The 17,700-nt window shown below is 37.0% G+C and overlaps 1 protein-coding gene across 7 annotated transcripts in view; it reads left to right on the forward strand.

The window, feature by feature from the left end:
• The window catches only part of LOC129762868 (calcium/calmodulin-dependent protein kinase type II alpha chain), a 154,059-nt gene that overhangs the window by 120,526 nt on the left and 15,833 nt on the right, over window positions 1–17,700 (forward strand). Inside the window, exon 1 of one of the 7 annotated variants that reach the window (XM_055761436.1) lies at window positions 2,185–2,726. The exons of 5 other annotated variants lie outside the window; for them this stretch is intronic. The gene's annotated coding sequence lies outside the window, so the exon portion shown is untranslated. Of the gene's footprint in view, window positions 1–2,184; window positions 2,727–17,700 lie in introns of those variants that run through there. One more of the 7 variants, XM_055761438.1, reaches the window with a different exon arrangement.

Raw genomic sequence — 17,700 nt, forward strand, 5'->3', positions numbered from 1 at the left:
TTTTAGCGACGCAAAACGCAATAGTGACGCAGTATCTAATCTAGTATGGCCATACTAAAATATTATTTTTATATTTCAACTATAACTTATTTCAAGCGAAATTGAAATATTTCAACGTTAATTGGCGATTATGCGTACAGTGTAGTGAATTTGTTAGATTCTAGTTAAAGATTCACCAGGAATTGTTTAGAATGATATTGCAGCAAAATTAAAAGGAAATAGAAGTTGGGTGTCAAATAATGCATAGTAGAGCGATTGAAGAGCTCTAACATTCTGTTCCTTATGTACTTTTTGGATAAAATTAGGACTAACACCTTAAAAAACCACTAACTTTTAAATTTTCACTTCTTAAAGGTTACCTAAATCTTCTAATTTGGAAGTTTCACCACTTTATCCTGCATCAAATTTTCTCATCTTTCAAATGGGATCCACCACAAAATTGTTTTATGTAGTGTTATTTTTGAATTAGAGCCAGTTTAAGGCAAACAGAGAGCGATACAGTCTAATAACTTTGTGATTGTTGAAATTCCAACATATTCGTAGAAGGATTGTTTTCATTTAAAATTATCCTCTATCACCTACTGAAAGAATTCGAATTTTTTATGTGAGAAAGGTATTTTATGAATCAAGAAATAAATTCTACTTTTATATAAAAAAAAAAATAAAAAAAAATTAAAATATGTGTATAAAAATAAATACTTTTTTTTTTGATTCGATGATTTACAGGTGATTATTGAAGACTATATAATCGTGTCCGCCCTGTATAACTGTATAACATTTATATTCTACATTTATATGCCTCATCGCTGAAGAAAATTTGATGCGAAAATTCATCATTTTGCTGCTGTTGTTCATTCACCCAATCGACGTAAGACCGACGCATTCCATGGTCACCACGCTCTAATTTTTGTACCAGTTGGACTTTATATGGATGTAGGTGCAAGTCCAAATGCAAAATTCGCCACAAAGATGTTTTTGACAAGCCCAATTGCTGAGCACGTCGTGGAATCGAAACATTCGGGTCATCCTCCACACTGGCAACAACAGCAGCAACATTTTCGGCCGAACGCACATTACGATGATGCACAGGTTTCACAATATCCGCTACGGATCCAGTTTGTTCGAATTTACGCACTACATTAGCGATTGTGTTCTCTGTAGGCCGTCCATGACGACCAAAATCCGTCCGTAATGCTCGAAAAACATTTGCCGGGTTTTCAACATTTTTATAGTATAATTTAACAAAATTAACACGTTGTGCGATGCTAAAACGATCCATATTGTAAAATGGCAGACATTCAACTAACGATATGACGCTTTGGTTGACAGCTATGTCAAACGGTTGTCAGCGCAGGGCTGTATACTTTCGGAAGCCCGAAATGGAAAACGCTGTACTTCAATTTAGAAAGGGAGAGTGTTACTCATTTTTGGGTGACGGTGCCTCCACGCAGATATCAAACGCAAAAATCAAACCAATGGAGCGACGTGGCATTTGGTTTCATAGATCAAATACCAAGGGTCCCCACGGACATTAAGACATAACAAACGGTGACATTTCTTCGAAACGTCAGAAACCGGTTAATCAAAAACAACCGACAACATACGATTGTCACACAGAGTTGAACGAAGTTCCTTCACCAAATACGCAAGGCGCAAAAACAAACGCAACCGCTTAAAATCTGCTAAACATCTCCATTCGATGCCTCGCCAAATCTTCCTTTTCTCGATGAACAATTGCACAGCACACCTGGAGTTGTGGAAGTGACCCGCTCGTACACCTTTACGGCACAATGTTCCCGTTTCCTGCCATTAATTTTTACCCCACATTGTTTGTTTTCCATCTTATATGCGTGAGAGCATGTGTGCATACGGAGCGAGCGATTCGATATCCTGGAAAATCATGGCTTCCAAATGGCTCACGTTCATGAAACCGCTATCGGATGGGGATGGAAAAAGGGAAACCACCTGCATTCGCTCGGCTGGGCACGGTTTCGAGAGGAAAAATTTCGTTTCTGCTATTGGTCCTAGTCCTCTCAGCCTGGCAACACTGCCAATTTGCTCCCGCTCGCCACAGATATCTTCTCCGCGAGATCAGAGAGGAACATCTCGCGAAGGAGGCAGCCTGCAGAGTGCGGAGCGAAATCGAACCGAGAGTTGACGCAGTTACGCGGAGGCTAGACTGGCCAGAACCAAAAGGGAGGAAAACCACTCTCAGTTTATCAACAGTGACGAACAGAGTGCTAGAAAAAATTGTCCCCAGAAGGAAGGAAAAATTAATTTGAGCTCTGGCAAACCATTTTTCCCTGGGCCTGGTGCTAATGTGCATTAAAGCACTGCGAAACGCGAGGTGTTAAACGGGTTCTGGTGTCCGACGGAAACCTCGTAAAAATCCTCCGCAGGGTGGTGCTCCAATTGTGGTGTTGAAGGATAGAAGCAAAAAATACCCGAAATGGTGCTCAAGGTGCGTTTGTACTGTGCGTAATAGTTGTGCGAGTAATGCGGGAATATAGTGCCCATGTCAACATGAGTCTCGTGCCACGGAAATCGATACCAAGTGCGTCTCTGTGAAACTAATCGATTGCGTTTGCGGCTGTGAACTGTATGTGTGATAATGGTGATAATTCTAACAAGAGTACAATAAATGTCTAGGCGATCCTGAACTCCCATGCAGTGAAAAGTGCTGTTCGCGTTTTCGTTGCTGTTGTTGCTGCTGATGCCTCTTGATGGTGAGACATCTGCTTCATTCAATTTTTTATTATCGAAAAATACTCCTTTATCAGTCGGATCACATATATCTAGGACTGGAGGATTTTTTTTTCTCCCCGTACAGTGTTTCTCTTCTTACTTCACGGACACATGAATAATTGATCAGTGTCACCCAATCTCGCGCGCGTGCTCTCTTTCTTTCTCCCTCGATTTTCTCCTTATCGAACATGTTGTGGTTTTGGAGCTGTGTCTCGATGGGGGGCTGCTCTCATTCTCTGCGCTTTGCTCGCGTCGCCGTCAAGTGTTGCCAACTTTACCCGCCGACTTATCTACGAGGAAGAATTGTTGAATTTTACAAGTTGCTACTATTGGTATTAGAGATGGGCAAAACAGTTCACTTTGATGAACGGTTCACTCACTAACCGTTCATCTAAGTGAATCAGTTCTTTTGAACCGTTCTTTCGCTCTATCGTTCAGCGATATTAAGAACAACATAGAATGTTGGCTGGAACCCAACATCAATAGACAGCTATTAATTGATATCGTTGCATTGGATAGTGTACGTATGGGATTTATATTTTTGAAATTTAGTGGGGAAAGATAAGCTGCTTCATTAAAAGTCGCAAACTGTATGTGAAAATATGTATATCGACCGACAAAAGTTTATGTAATAATTTGATGTGCACAAAACATGTGCAATTTTTCATATTCTCTTTTTGGACAACACACAGGTTCCATGTAAGATCATATTTCATAATGTTCATTCAGGGAAAAAAATCAGCAGCGATTTTCACTAACAATCAGTCATACAAACAATCACGATAACACGTACACGCAATAGGCCAAACAATGAATTGAAAGCAACGAAAAAACTTTTTTCTCAACATGCCCTCACTATAAAATTTTATGTTTACCTAATCCATGAATCGCCCCAGCTTCCCTCAGATTTTCTCTGATAATCAGAAAGTATATGATATGTATATGAAGGTTTGCTTTTAAAACTACGAAAATCTAATTTAATTTTTAACCCAAAATTGAGAATACATTAACAAAATAAACCCTGCGTTACATGCATTTTGCTCATTAATGACAAATCGTTTTATTTTCCTTACAAGCGTTCTCGTTATATTTATCCATTCCGCCCAGCGCAAATCAGTTTAGCTGTACTCGTTCGTTCGCAAACAATTTGCCCGCTAACACTTCGTTCTCAAACAGTTCGTTCCAAAACATTCAGTTCTTTCCCATACAGTTCACTCGCAAACAGTTCGTTCACAAACAGTTCGTTCACAAACAGTTCACTCTCAAACAGTTCACTCGCAAACCGTTCTTACGGAATCAGTTCGATCACAAACCGTTCGCTCGCAATCAGTTCGTGGGGAGAACTATCGTTCTTTGAAAAAGAACGATCGCTCGTTCACTCTTTTCGGCGAACTAGTTCTTTCGTACCGTTCGTGAACGGTTTGCCCATCTCTAATTGGTATGTTTTTGCACAATACTCATGCAAAACAAATGAGAGGTCCGTTTGCTTCTTTTCATATAAAGCAGTGTGAGCAAAAGTTCGCACCCAACTGTTGTCGCCAAACTACAAACTACTATTGAAAGAACATCGCACAATGTCCGTCTTGTTTAACAAGGCGGACCAGATTATATAGTCTTCATTTTTTCCATTATATACGAGGGCAGTCCGATAACTACTTAGCCTACAAAAAAACAAAATTTCTCAACATAGTTTCCTTTTAGCTCGATACACTTGAACCAGCGATGCTCCAACTTCTTTAATCCATCTGAAAAATACGTTTTCTCGAGGTCTGCAAAGTAGGACTGTGTGGCGGCGATGACCTCCTCTTCTCTTTGAATGGCACTAACGTTCCTAGATGAACTTCGCCGTCTCAACGTAGTATTACTTGCGTCATTTTTACTAGTACTTAGTTGAGATTTCTATCCCAATTAACACGCCTTAAATGCATTCTGAGTGGCAATCTCTAGAATACGCGTGACCACAGTGCAAGACGGAGGAAATTTCTTTGACGAAAAATTCCCCCGACCAGAACGGAAATCGAACCCGAACCCCCGGCATGTTAGGTGTGGTGCTAAACACTCGGCCACGGGAGCACCCAATGACCACCTCATTCGACTCAAATTTCTGCCCGGCGAGTGACTTTTTCATGTTTGGAAACAAAAAAAGTCGCACGGGGCCAAATCTAGAGAATACGGTGGATGGGGCAACTGTTCATGGTGCAATTCGACCAATTTGGCCGTCGCGACGGCGGAATTCCCATTTTTTCCATACCTTGGAAAACAGGTTTTATTTTCGTTTATTTTTTATATTGATGTAAAACTAATAAGATTCAAGCTAAGTGAATATAATTAAAAAACTAGAAAGGAAGTGTTCAAGTCACGACCGCATAGTTAACTACGTATATATTGCCGGCGAGAATAAACATTATAGAAACTTAAGAATGAAACTGACAAGGGCCGATTAATGAATGTTTGCACTGAGTGAGGAACGCGAACGATTCGCAAATCATTTAAAAAAACAAGCAGCATTTTTCGCAGAAACGCAGAAACAAGCAGCATGATACAAAGCTTTTTTATTATACAAACTTCCAGTTGTATATCGACAGATTGAGCCTTTCTAGGGTGAAAATTTTTAATTACACCCTAATGTTTGGAGGCTTATCAAAACAGTGGTAGATAATTAGCAAGCAAGCAAGAGTTTTGAAGGTGCTGGAAAAATGTCGAAAGATTGTGGAAGAAAATTGTGCATATAAAATTGAATAAATGTGTGTCTGCCTTTAAAAATAATGCTTTTCTTTTATTTTTCCTTAAAATCAGCAACGAACTTCCCGGACAGGCCAATATGAACCATACTGATTTCACCCTGATTTTTACTTCATTCTTCTCGGTTTTTGGAAAATTATAGTTGGCAACTCTGCTCACCACTGTAAAATATCATCTTCACATCCGACTTGAAATGCGCTGCAACCCGGAAGCAATCGATGAATTCACGAAAATCAAATTATCGTTCAGAAAAAAGTTACCAATGAGACATTTATGACTCATCAGTCATCCAGCTAGTAGCAGCGAGGCTTTTGGAATTGCCTTTCTCAAGGCCAAAAGTTCAGATTAGTTTTCGAAATTGGCCTTTATCAAGACGAATGAACTGAGGAAATTAAAAACTCTTCCATCATAAATAAATCTTCAGGAAAGTTTTAAAAATCTATTCGCTTATTAATACTTAGGGTATTTTTCTAGAATGCATACATACATTCACATTAGTAATATTTTATGTGTATATTTAGTTCAGTTCAGTAACTAACCATCGATAGGGCTATAATTGTATCCAGTGGCGTCGACTGAGGGGTGCGACCGCCTCCGGGTACACAATTTTTGGGGTGCACAAATACCCCTTCATTAACAAATACCATTCGACATACACCATATACAGATAGCAAAGAGAGAGGGGTGCAACTAGACAATTCCGCCCCTTGTGCCAAAGCTCCACTCGACTTGAGACACAAATTACTCTATCAGATTAGCATGTGCGAAGGCAGTTTTCAATTGTTAAATTTTGAATGGAAATGTTTACTCGGTGTTATTTGAATACTTTAAACATATAGCCCTAAGTCTTAATAAACTATTATTTTTATAATTTCATAATATTCCAGTTCGAAATATCATTGTAATATAAAATCAATTTCCGCTTTCATTTAAGATTTTTTTACCGCATGCGAAACAATGTAATTTTCATTTACATAGAATACATATTTGTTACTGAAAATTTATTTTCATTCGGAATTTTTATTTGCAAAGTGTGTTATCATCACATAGTGATCATCACTTCCCAAAGGCGGAGCACGAAGCTCGATGCCGTCAACGCGGATTTGCAATCACCGCGGAATCGTTTTCGATCTCTCGCTCTCTCATCTTGGGCAATATCTCTCATTTCATATCATCGTAGAAGCAGAGGTGCCAGGTTTGATGACATGTTTTCATTTTGAAGACATTTGACCTACTGTGAAGACACTTGATTTTGTGAAGAGATTTTGATCATGCCTAAGTAAGTGAAGTCATTTCAGTATGATAGTGCATATGGATTTTTAGGAGATATTAATTCCATAAAATAATTATTTTTGGTCAAAAATATCGTCAGAAGAAGTAAGGCTTCTGTCTTAGTGACATTCTCTCGCTTTTTTTACGACCACTTCACAAATCGAAAGTTTTCCGGTTACATACCGTTTGAATAGTTAGTTTTATGGATATGGTTTGTGTTACAACCAAAACTTCAAAGCTGACATACAAAGTTGAGTTATTTCTAAAAATTGTTTGATAAATAAGAGTCATCCATTCTATTTTTTGGCAATTGAGCTCATCTTAATAGAACACTTATCATGGTTACGTTTTTGGTGGAAGAATTGGGGTGATATTCACAAAATCAACGGATTAGCAAGTCTATTATCATTTCTAAACTCATCAAATTTCGTTCACAGTTGCACAATATATTCTTTGGAATAAAGTTCAAAACATCAAAGAAAGTTTAATGAAATAAACATTGAATAATATATCAAAGATTGTTCAAAATTATTTTATGAATATTAGCTTCCACCAATATGATTGTGAAGACATTTGAAGACATTTTTTCGCACCATGTGAAGACATCTGAAAAAAAATCACCTGGCATCCTTGCGTAGAAGTCGGGCAATCGTGAGAAGGCACAGTTCATTCTCAATCTGTGCTTATCCCGTCTGTAGACACTCATCCTCCAGAGGATGTGGTTCAAAGTAATTCCTGTTCGACTAGAGTATCGAATGTAAAATTGTCTTGTTTCCCAAGAAAACGACACATCGATTGATGTCCCAAAAATCATTAACTTTATAGGGCACGGAAAGCAAAAAGAACCGTGAACGAATGGGTATTAGGGAGCCCTGTATTCCGAACAGAGGGAAGAAAAAATCAAACTCCGTACTCCGTAGGTATATCAATATTGACGAGTCAACACTCCCGTGGGAGAAACCGTTACGGGCCACGGATGCTTAGGATACAAGAAGATGCTTATGGGTTCAGATCCAGAGCGAGCGAATAAGGCGATGCCGGATTCGAGAGAGTGAAAAAAAAAAACTTGTTCTGATGGAGATTCTTTTTTGTTTTGTTGTTTTGATTTCGTTCGATCAATATATAAGACTTCAAACAGAGACTTATAGCTCTGAGAGTTGTTTTATTGCCTCTGCTCACACACACGCATCGGTGCGCGGGGTGTCTCTTGGGCGCAAGGGTCATGAAATCATCGGGTCCCGCACGATCGGTTGCTGCTTGATGCGTCATCTTTTGGGGATTACAATTACGGAAAATCCGTGAATCCCTCTAATGGGAGGGATTGGGAGTAGTGAAGCGCACGAGCGCGACATTGTAGCAACATGTGGGCGTTTATAATGATAAATGATCAGATTTTGTAGCATCGTATCGTCGTTTGACGGATGGGCAGCTTCAAAACGTCACTCTTCGCTTTGCTTCGAACTCGCTTCGTTTATGTTTATTTGCCGTTCGGCGTACATTAAAAGCCGGAAGAAAAATCAATTCCAATTAACAACAAGTGTTGAGGCAGCTCTGGTGCAACTCTGGCTCTGGGGGTGATGGTGTGTGTTTATATGCAAAACGTGCACTGTTTTACTAACTTGCCCGAGTCGGTGGGTTCCCGAAGGGAAGTTGTTCCGACGGAGACGGGCTAAATAATTAAAACTTTCCTGTCCATTGCCTTCTACCAAGGGCCTTCTAGAGAGAGAAGGGGAAAAGTGGTGAAATATACGATTTACGATACGATTTTTAGATTTAGTGGATTAGTAGAATATGATATCGTGATTAGGTAGAACGGCCGGAAAATGGTCGATTCTGTCCTAGCCCTCTCCCGATTTTTTGAAAACTTCTTAAACTTGGTGGAGGTAATCCAGAATGCTATTTTTCATAACAAGAATTTTTGCTGAGACAACTTTTCATCCGAAAGAGAGCAAACTTATTGGAATTAGGGTACTTTCGTATTAGCATCACCGGAGCCGAAATACAATAGATAGCAATTTTATTGTATACACTGGCACTCATATATGTTTTGTATTGTTGCTGCCTTGTTGTTTGTAGTGTTTTGTTTTTTTTTATTGTTACGAAAATGCGATGATTTGCGGTATTTAAGTATGAAACGACACAGGAGCGCAATTTTCATTATGTTTTTTCGTAATGAAATTTATCCTGAGAGCAACGTAATGGGGACGTAGTCTCCATCAATCGAGGATAAGGTACAGAGGCGGCCCTAAGCCGCCGAGGTGACGCAATCCGAGTCGGTCGCCGACCCGCCGTCGGAAGCGGCGGCTTTCGAAAGCAAACCTGTGTTCCATCGATTGGCCGGTTAGTTTGAAACATAGGAGACGATCCTTTAGGTAGGTCCGACCGAGCGTTAGCGAGCGGGCAAACGTATTACGCATCCCAAATACGCATCCCAAATACGCATTTTCGTAGCACTAAAAAATGACAAAACACTGCGTACAACAAGGCAACAACAATACAAATAATATTTGAATGCCAGTGCGAACAATAAAAATACTATCTATTGTATTTCAGCTCCGGTGACGCTAATACGAAAGTGCCGGAATTAGTTTGAGTTACCTAGCATAAAATTAAATATGAAATTTCCCCGTTAAGTAAGTACTCGAAGCTAAAATATGAAAAACAAAAACTATTCATTTTTCAGAACGCTTTTCCTCGGATTTAAGTCGTAGAACTACGTTCAACAGGAAAGATATAGAGTTTAAAATGAGAATCTGAAAAATTAACATGTCACGAATGATGTTGATCACTAATAACACGACAATATTTATTTGCATCAGCCAGTAGAGAATTTTCTATGCACTTATTGCAATAGAGAAAATATATATTTTTTTATATATTTAAATATAAAATATTAAATATATTTTTTGAAGCTATTTATTGAATAATTGGAAATGCTCTCTCTTTACCAATTTCTCAAATGAAATGATATCACTGTTTGATTCTTACCCGTCTTATCAAACCAAACTACCTCACTCGCTCCATCCTATTCCTAAATCCTTATTATTGAGTTTGAAATTTGAGGGTGAAATTTGATTCTGCAAGCGTTAGATGATAAAACAATGTGGTCCACATGGCCTAGTGGTAAGCGTTGCGCTTGCCAAGATGGGGGGTTCGGGTTCGATTTCTGTTCGGGTCAGAAATTCCATCGTCATAGATCGCTTTTCTGGCTTGCACTGGTAAAGAGGAACTGTCTGGGGTGTGGTGGGATGAGACTTGGGCATTGCCAGTCCCCAAAAAAAGCCACAAAAACCCGGAAACAGCTCCTCTAAGCGAATTAACGCCGCTATAAGCGTCTTCGCCCAGTCCTGGTGGTACTCGAGACGTGAAGTAGCAGTATCACGATGGTTCTCCTGCGAGATAGTGGGGTTGGTCGCAGGCCTTGCAAGCCGCACCACCAAGCGAACCATTTGTCATGACAATTGTCATGCGTAAATGCGAAAACAGAATAGAAACATACGGTATGAGGCATGATGTCGACGCCAACCTCTCTCAGTTTCTATTCTGTTTTCGCATTTTCGCATGACAATTGTCATGACAAATGGTTTGCTTGCGCACCACTAAAAACACCAAGCAACGAACGATACACAAAAAGATTTGAACCGGACTAATCAACACAGACCCAGGCGACGAAAACGGACTAACGATTGGAAACTCGGTACGTGGAATTGTCGATCTCTCAAGTTCATCGGAAGTACTCGTGTGCTTTCCGAACTATTGACATGGTGAGCACGGAGTGCCCGCGGAATTGGAGAGAGATAGCCACGAACCGAGTTAATTGGAGAAAAATTGTGAATCAGGCCATGCTGCAAAGACGTTAAGCCAAAATAAAGAAATAGAACATAAGTTGATAAGTAATTGAGTCGAGAGTAGGGGGCGGGCGAGAGTAGAAATGATGTCATTTGCGATTTCTCTTCAATATTGCTTTAGTCAGCGACAAAATTATACAAACCATCGGTCTTTTCCGGGTCAAGAACATACAAATTTCAAACTGAATTTTGTACTAAAGAGTCGTAAAATAATATCTGAATTGATAAACATACGAGTTGAATACATGGAAATCTTCCGATGTTTGATAGACTTGTTAATAGTTGTATGGACTATTGGTATAATTTTCGTTCAGAATTAAAAAAAAAGTTAAGAAAAATTCATTTCAATTTTTAGGAATAATGTAATCTAATTTTAATTTTTTTTTTGTTTTTTTATGAAAGATTAAATTTTTCCTATATATCTATCATTCTTTAACTGAAATTTTGTAGGTCTTTAAGTTTTTGAGAAAATTTATTTAAAAAAAAGTTAAAAAAGCTTAAAATTTCAAACAAATTCCAACCTAAAAACTATAAGAGACACCAAATTTTAATCAGACAATGTAATGTAGGAAATTGCTCGAGCTTCCATTAATAAATAACAAACAAAATTTCAATAAAAAAAATACTATACAAATGTTTTGAAAATTAAAATTCGTTTTTTTAAAACATTTTTTTTTTCAAATTCTGAACGAAAATTGTATGAATACCCTCTAGTTGCGGCAGTTTGGGGAAGAATACAGCGCAAAATGACAAAAACATTAGGGGGATGGCAATAACTATCCTGTGAGGACCTATTGAGACCATCATTGCAACACATCAATCATAGAAAAAGAAATGAATTATTGAGAAACTTCGTAAAACATGCTAATTTCATTGATGAGGCTAGCGGAATAATGGACATCGCTAGTTTAGAATTTTATTTAGAAGTGAACTAAATATGTAAATATTTTCGAACAAATAAACTTGACATTGAAACTTAAAAAAAATAGTCCATACAACTACCAACAAGTCTCCAATACATTGAAAGAAGGGCACTGTTACTTTTCGCTTTTATAGTGTAATTTAAAAAAATGTATTTTTTATGAAAATTTAAACAATTTCCTATATTTCATTCTTTGACCAAAATTGTTTAGTTATTATAGTTTTAGCATTGGATTTTTTGTGAAAAATTAAGAAAACAACTTTTCAAAAAGTAGTCTAATTTTTTGGAGATTTCAATTATACAAAGTTGCGCAAATGACCAATGTCTTCACACCCACTACGTTTCACTGCAATCTGAGATGGTGCTTAAGACAAGTTGGCACGAAATTCATTCATTAAAAATGTGTACGTTATATCGAAGTTCCTCTGTAATACTAATTTATGTCATACATTGGATATCACTCTTCTATATTCTTCCTTATTTTCAACTGGAATCATTGATTAAATTTTCAAATTATAGCTCTTCGTTGTGAAGAAAAAAGATGGTCCATTTTTTGAATTCAGAGATAATTTAGAGAAATTGTAACATTTTTAACAAAAAAATAGTATTTTACAAATGATAGTATTATTTTTAGTAACAGTATTTACATTTAATCCGATCATTAAGGTTAATCCTGTTCACATTAGTGAAAAAATGAAAATATGGATATGAAAATACGAATTAGAAATCATTACCTATTCATTGACATAAGACTAAGCCTTTCCATAATAATTAATCAGAAAATAGATCACTTTTTTATGAGTAGTTTTAATATTCACTCTCTAACCCATAAATGATTTAACGCAAGGTAAATTGGAAGAATACGGATTTTCCTACCTCCCGTGGCCGCATTTGTATCAGAGAGGTACAAAATTTAAATATCATTGCTAACCAGACGAGCGTAAATCGGTTGCTCGAAATGAAAATGCAGTATTTGTTCTACGGACAATGTGGTTAGAGAAAATATTGCAGATCCGCCGTATTTTATTAATTGGGTATAAACATGCCATTCGCGATTTCAAATTACAGTATTTACCATTCATCAGTCATCTAGCTAGCGATCGGACGACAGCAAGGCTTTCGAAATTATCTTTCCCAAGGCCGGGCGTTTAGTTTAGTTTTCCAAGTTGGGCTTTTTCATGGCTAGATGGAAATGAACTGATGAATTTCAAAGCCTTCATAGTTCTAAACATCATCATCATTCCAGTCGTCTCGCTCCAACTATCAGACAGCAGTCTTGAAATGAAAAATCAATGAATAATAGATATCACACAGAGCGATGCTTTTTTATTCGGTGTGGGCACAGCGTCGATTTGCATGCCGCATGTAAGTTTAAAATTTCTAAAACGAGAGCGTTTCGTTTGAGGTGCAAAGTTCGGAGCGTTATTACCTCTTTCCCAGTTGAACAAAGTGCTTCGAAAGCAAACTATTAAAATCACAAAAATCTATCAATATGAGTACCCGCTTGAAAGTCTTTACTTCTGTTTACTTTATTTTACTTTACTTTACTTTACTTTACTTTACTTTACTTTACTTTACTTTACTTTACTTTACTTTACTTTACTTTACTTTACTTTACTTTACTTTACTTTACTTTACTTTACTTTACTTTACTTTACTTTACTTTACTTTACTTTACTTTACTTTACTTTACTTTACTTTACTTTACTTTACTTTACTTTACTTTACTTTACTTTACTTTACTTTACTTTACTTTACTTTACTTTACTTTACTTTACTTTACTTTACTTTACTTTACTTTACTTTACTTTACTTTACTTTACTTTACTTTACTTTACTTTACTTTACTTTACTTTACTTTACTTTACTTTACTTTACTTTACTTTACTTTACTTTACTTTACTTTACTTTACTTTACTTTACTTTACTTTACTTTACTTTACTTTACTTTATGAGATTTTAGCATTGTTTTTATTTGGATACTTCCTAACAATCCTTTGCAATATAGACAACTATAATTTTTTGGTCAATTTGTCAACACCAGGGTCCAACATTTTTAAAAACTAACTTTCCTCTCAGGCGTTTCGTTTCGAGCAGGTCTATTTCTATAAACGTTTTCCTCTCTCTTGTTTTTGAGTCCTTGAGTCACAATTAACGCATTCGCTGCCGAACATCACTCGTTATCAGTTATTTTCACTCTTCGCGTTCGTCAATTCATTCTTAGTTGAAGCGAATTGTTCTTCTAATCGACGTGGCGAATGAACAATTTGGCTCTTCATTCAATTTTATATCATCGCATTTCTGTGTCGAATCGATTTAACATCCGTCGCGTTGTTTTCGTTTGCTTACTTCTCATTTGTGATGAATCGACCAAATGGATAGTCGGGGTTTCGCTCTCTGGACCTTTTTATCACCTTATTAATGGGAATAAGTCACAATTCATATGTTTTCCGTTAAAAACAATCAGTTGCAAGATTTCATGAGCATTTCGACACAGACCATCATGAAACCGTTGTTTTGTTTCTTCTAGATACACTTCATATTGAATGGAAATAACATACGCCTAATACTACTCCACCTCATTATGTACTGTAGCTGTGTAAAATCTGTAACATAAATTTAGGTTTTTTGAGGGGAACCCGGGGTAAGAGTGCCACCTTAAGCTAATACGCGTTTTTGAATGCTCTTTTGTTATATTTTTTCCATTTTTTTTGCTGATTTGTTCAATTAGGTTCTATTTAGGTGTAGATATGCATCAAATTGTTCAAAAGTTATGTTTACTATGAAAATGTTTCATCTACAAAAATGATGTTTTTGGCTTGTATTTTTCCAGTAGGGGCAAGAATGCCACCTGGACAGGGCAAGAGTGCCAATCTTATAAAAATATAATTTTTGATGAAAAAACCACTGTGAAATTCACGGTGGTTCCAAAGAACGCAAACTCAAGTTCTGGTGGCGTTCACGAAAACCGGCAAGTCAATTTTTTCCGTCCAATTTGGATGTTTTGTCGAATGAGTGATCTAAATTATTTCACTCTGGGATTTTATACCCTAGGTTCTGGATGTCGTGTGTTGTCAGTGCATAAAATAACTTCTGCATATTAAGGATGTGACTCACGACTTACTCCTACTATTGTTTAGAAAACACAATTTTAAAACGGCCTAACTTCTGCACATATTTGGCCAATGTTCTTCTGGGCAAACTATATTTCCGCAGCTCGTGTCCATGATTTACAGAATGTACGGCAACAACCATAGTTTCCATCTGCCACTGGTTTCGGAACGAAATCCGTTCATATTTACAAACCACGATTACACTATTTGCGTTTGACAGATCGAATTCGAAGTTACGACTATGGCATTTTTACCCCGAGAATTATGGCTCCTTTTGCCCCGGATGTTGAGAGATATAAAATTAATTTTTTATTGAAATAAATGCGTACGATTTAAATTAGTTCATACAGTAAGTTGAAGGAAAATGATTATTCTATTTGTATTTATGGGTGGAGTCATGCAAACATATAGAAACTGAGGGTATTTCGTTAATTTGCGCCTGTGCGTTCTTATATCGATTGCAGTTGTAAGAAGCTTAGTTAATATTTATCTGTTTTCAAATAAAAAATAATTTTAGATTTTGGCTGATAATATGTGCGATATATCTTCTTCTTGAATGGCGTTAACGTTCCCTGTGGAACTTTTGCCGTCTCAACATATGCATTAACTCGCGTCATTCATTAATACTTAGTTGAGATTTCTTAAGCCAAATAACACGCCTTGAATGTATTCCGAGGGGCAAGCTCTAGAATACGCGTGACCACAGTGCAAGTCGGAGGAAATTTCTTTGACGAAAAATCCTCCGGCCAGAACGGGAATCGAACCCGAACACCCGGCATGATAATATGAGACGCTAACCACTCGGCCACGGGTGCACTATATGCATTATCTGTATAAAACAAAGTTCTGTAGTTAAATAATTGTAAAAGATGGAAATAGGCAAAATAATCAGATAAAAAAAATAATAAATATGCATAACTTGAGAAACTTTGTTTTGTTTTGCTAAAAAAGCAACCAAAAAACAAGGTTTTATAGTTATATTTTCAATGCGCCGACATCTTATTTTGGAAAATAATATCGTGCAATTGATTCGATTCAGTATATATTTCCGATTCAGTTTAGCTTATTATATATCCTTGATGCACAGATAAAATGCGCGTCGAGTTGTCTAAAGAATAGTCTAGTCAAGTTTGTTTATTGGAACCGTTGACAGGAGGAAAAACATCTCACCCAAAACAGGGTCAAGGCACGGTTGCTGCAGTCATAGAACCTACTATGTAATATAGCGCGCCCCTGCAATGACGCATGAAATGAATGACGTCTCCCAGACGTCATTGTATGTCAAGTGCTTAATCTAGCTCTGCTTCACACAGGAAAGAATATCTCACCGGTGACCTAATTTTACCGTCCACTGCTCCACAGTATTCGTAATGACAGCAATGTCGAATGGATGAAGACAGAATGAAAACAAAAAAAAAACAGAGGAAAATCTGATGTACTTGACCCGTATGTTCGAGGTTGTCAGTGTAATACAATTAAAAGGATTTAGAAACGGCTTTTGACGGCAATTTTGTCCTATAGGTCTTTCATCTATGGGTTAGCATTGCAGTGTTAGCCAATGTGCAGGTTCATTTGATGGCTTGTATTTTTGGAAGAAACGAAAATAAAAAACTGGAATTTAGATTTCAGATTTCTGATTTCTGATTTCTGATTTCTGATTTCTGATTTCCGACTTCTGATTTCTGATTTCTGATTTCTGATTTCTGATTTCTGATTTCTGATTTCTGATTTCTGATTTCTGATTTCTGATTTCTGATTTCTTATTTCTGATTTCTGATTTCTGATTTCTGATTTCTGATTTCTGATTTCTGATTTCTGATTTTTGATTTCTGATTTCTGATTACTGATTTCTGATTACGGATTTCTGAGCATTTCATGAAAATTCAATACGTTCAAATGCGGTTACACACGAAATTACGATAAACCATCTCAAATTTATTTACTTTTACATTTTTATCAATGTTTTTACCCGTTTCTGAACAAAAAACAGGAAGTGGGTTATATCTATGGTATAACCGCAAGGGTGACGTAGGACTATCGTTGATTTAGAGATCATTTGTTTGAAGTTGAATCTAAATCCATTCTGAATGAATGAATAAATGAATATTTGGGAGACTTCGAAAACGAGAGCGTTACGTTGGAGGCACAAGGTTTTATGCATCCAATATAGGATACGAAAAACCTTGTTCTGAAGAATAATCTTCAGAAGCTAACCTGCTAACTGTACTTGATTGACAAATCACAAACCCAAATGCATTATATGGATATTTTATGGATAGAAAACATTAAAATAAACTCTTTCACATGAATGTAATTTTAAATTCCCAGATGAACTGTCAGATTATTTTCAGTAACGATTAGATATTTCCACATTTTCCTCGATACTGGAAGCCCACCAGTGGTTAATACTAACTCGATAACCACCTGTTAATAGTACTTGATTGAAAAATATTTGGTCACAGTGTTACATGAATAGAAAACATTCAAATAAACTCTTTCACATGAATGTATTTTTAAATTCCCAGAGGAACTGGCTGATTATTTCCCAGCAATAATTAGATCTTTCCGGAACTTTCTCGATGCTGAATGGCATCCTAACGGAAAGAGTTCTGCGCGTGTATGTGTCGATCCTTCGCCGTCCACCTCCTTCAGCACGTTAGGCAACGATGTTGTCTTGTCGATGTCCTCACGAAAAATGAATGTGTCTCACTACCAGAATATCGCTTAAGTATGCTTTTTGTGTGTGATTGAATCGAGAGAAGGTGTGGTTTACGATGGCAATTTGGAAGGCAAACTAGAGGGGAATGAACTCTCTGAGCTCGGAACTTTCGGCGACTGAGCAATAACCGATTGCGGGCGCATACAATATTGGATACGGAAATATCCTACTGATGGGGAAGAATAATCTTCTGAAGCTATCCTGTTAATTGCGATTGATTGAAAAACCACAAAACCAAATGTATTTGGTCACAGTGTTACATGGATAGAAAACATTCAATTAAACTCTTTCACATGAATATATTTTGAAAATTCCCAAAGGAACTGGCAGATTATTTTC

This window comes from Toxorhynchites rutilus, chromosome 1, assembly GCF_029784135.1.
Source record: "Toxorhynchites rutilus septentrionalis strain SRP chromosome 1, ASM2978413v1, whole genome shotgun sequence".
Lineage (NCBI taxonomy): Eukaryota > Metazoa > Arthropoda > Insecta > Diptera > Culicidae > Toxorhynchites > Toxorhynchites rutilus.